Source organism: Polistes canadensis, unplaced genomic scaffold (assembly GCF_001313835.1).
Source record: "Polistes canadensis isolate GaletaPanama2010 unplaced genomic scaffold, ASM131383v1 scaffold_186, whole genome shotgun sequence".
NCBI lineage: Eukaryota > Metazoa > Arthropoda > Insecta > Hymenoptera > Vespidae > Polistes > Polistes canadensis.
Window position 1 is genome coordinate 148,729 of NW_014569733.1, and position 3,187 is coordinate 151,915.

At 29.1% G+C, this 3,187-nt stretch overlaps 1 protein-coding gene across 1 annotated transcript in view; it reads left to right on the forward strand.

The window, feature by feature from the left end:
• Positions 1-3,187, forward strand: part of LOC106789482 (beta-1,4-N-acetylgalactosaminyltransferase bre-4-like) — a gene marked incomplete in the record, with an annotated part of 97,635 nt that overhangs the window by 44,436 nt on the left and 50,012 nt on the right.

Sequence of the window (3,187 nt, forward strand, 5' to 3'; positions counted from 1 at the left end):
ACTTTAAATAGCAAATAATTTTCATATATTTTTATTTTATTTATATTCCGTGTTCTTAAACAACAATGCACATTTCTTTCGTAATAATTAACAATCAATTAAGTTAAATCGTACAAGGGGTGGTAGTGTACTCTATTAATATTTAAAATTGTTTTAACGTTTCTTACCAGTGATAACATATTATATATAAATATTTTTTCTTTGTAATTATTTTTATAAAATCGTGTCATGCGAATAATCTAAAAAAATAACAATACATACAGATACACTTTAGAGATTATTTTCTCGTTTATTTGAAAGGTAATTTCCTTTTTGTTGTTTTTTTTTTATTTTTTTTATTTTTCGTCGTATCTTTTTCGCAAGAGATCGGTATGGGGTAACTAACAACAATAGCTTTGGGGATTTCGTTGATGTGAAACGCTTTTATTGCGTCTCATCGTTTGCAATACTCGTTTCTCTCTCGAATTTCGGATATGAAAGGTATTCCCTCTTTTTTTTTTTTTTTTCTTTCTCTTTAGAAAATAACAACAGGAGAAATGGAGCCCAACGAGAAGTTTTTTTCGAAACCTAAGTTTGCTTTCGGGATTATATAATTTCAACCCGAGGGTTTCAATCATTTTTCGATGCGGATGATTAAGAAAAAGAAAGTTTTTCTAAAAATTCGTACCGTCGTACAACGTTTCTACGAAAAAAAAAAAAAAAACAATATTTAATTAATGTCCTATTACAACCTAATAATTTCAATCATTTCTTTTTATTTATTTACACAAATATTTTTGATCAATTAATTATTTTTATTTCTTTTTTTTATTAGTTACGTTACTATATATATATATATATATTCCAAAGGATTAGATATTGTTGATTATAAAGAAAACAAAAAAAAATTAGAAAATGTGTCGAAGAAGATTCCATTTTATTTCCTTTTCCCCGTCATATTCGTATGTTCATTTTTTTTAATCTATCGTAATTTAGATAAAACACAAATAATCACGAATTTGTCGATAATTAATAAATAAGAGTGTATCGTAGGAAAAATTGGAAATTTAATAAAGAACTAAAACTTAGTTTTGATTAAAATTGGGCATTTCGTCCCTTTATTGGGACTTCTTCAGCAACTCAATCTCTAACGTTGAACAGACATATATTCTTGTAATATTCGAAAAACTAAATATCTAAACTTCGTTATATCTTAATCCGTTATATTTGAACACTCAAACAAAACTGTATGTAATACAATATTTCTGTTGAATTTCGTTTCGTTTCGATGAAATAAGTCAGTTCCAATATTCGCAGTGAGATACGACGGTACTCGGATTCAACGTTTTCTCTTTTTTTTTTTTTTTATCGTAAGCAAATATAATCTATATATATATATATATATATATCGTCGAATAGTCAGAGAGGAGGACAATTTCGTAACAGTGATTCATAGTCAGTAGTTGGATATTGGGAATAACGTTGGAAACACCACCTGGTCAGAGATATCTCTTGCGTTTGTACTGTGCAAATTTGGCTTTTGGTATCTCTGCCGAATTTCATCCGTTTTCTCTTCTCCTCTCCTGTCCTCTCTTCTTTACCACCCCCCCCCCCTCCACCATCGTCTGTTCTTCGCACCGTGACTGGACAACAACGAAGTTCTCTCTTGATATATTACAGAAGCCGTTTATTATCCTCTGACCGATAATGTTTTGCTTTGTTTCACGGTCCGGTACAAAGATCTATCTTGATTGGTATTGTCTGACCTAGTATCACACAGACTACTAACAAGCTGCATCAACAATTACTATTCACATGCAGAGAGATATGGAGAGAATTGGGTTCAGGTAAGGGGAAGTATCTAGGAAGGGTTACAAGGGGGGAAGGGTCTGGGGAATTGAAAGTGAAGATAGAGAAACACGTGGTTATTGCACCGGTGACACGTGTATTCGTCGTTTATCATTTTCAACGATTTAAATCTAATTTCAATATACTTATATTCAAGGATTATATTATTATTATTATTATTATTATTATTATTATTATTTGAAATATAGGGTTAATACTTTTATAACATGATAAATAGGTTCATAGGAAATTGTGAAACTGTTTTATATGGGACTTAGAATTTATTATTTTTTTAAGGTAATTTAATTAAATATTAATATTAAATATAACTAATAATATTAAATATCTTCTTCTTCTTTTTCTTCTTCCTCATTTTATTAGGACTTTGTCCTGTTATAATAGCTTTTTTTTTATTTCTAGGAGCGATTTATTGTTAACAATCAAAATATTAAATATAATATTATGTTAAGAAAAAATCATGTTATATTCGATACATTTATTCAATAAATACTTGTATGTAATAGTACAGTATTTTATACGATATATATATAATTTTCATATATATATATAAATTATAAATTATATATATTTTTCTATATGTATAATTTTCTTCTCGTGTTATAGGATTCCGTATTGTAATTGAATTACCTGCACATCGTTCAAAATTAAATTTGATTAATGATTTTTACAAAAAAATATTCAAGAAAACATATATCAATTTGTTTATTTTTAAAAAATATCCTCGATCATACTTTACTTTTATTCTTCGATAGAAAAACAAATGGTTAAATAAAAGTGTAAAAGAAAAAAAAGAAAAAAAGAGAGAGAAAACCTTCGTCCCTTTCCCTCCACCATCCTCGTTTGGCAAATATTTCTCTTTCGTTTCCATTTCGTTTGAATTCATTCTTTAAATAAATCATAAGCTAATGTAAGTTAATTACTTGCGATTAAAAAGAACAAAGTAAAAATAATAAGAAAAGTAAGAAAACATGAGAAAAATTGGTCTACTTCTTTCCCATAGATAGAAACGTTAGGATAATGAACCCTATAACCCTTCTACCTTACCTTTTCTTCTATTAATTTGATAAGTCATCACGGTTCGTTGCTTTGTTTAAATTCAACACGCTAATATTAGCAACAAAACGTTGCGAGTTAGTTTTCTCGCTTAGAACGCTTAATAGGGAAACTTAATTAAATAGCAACCAAACATCCTGTTCGGAATGTTCCTGCTGAGTTATTACGTGTCCCCCCCTCTTCTTCTTCCCCTTCCTTCCTTTCTCTATCTTTCTCTCTCTCTCTCTCTCTCTCTCTCTCTCTCTCTCTCTCTCTCTCTCTCTCTCTTGGTCTCTTTGCGTGCAAT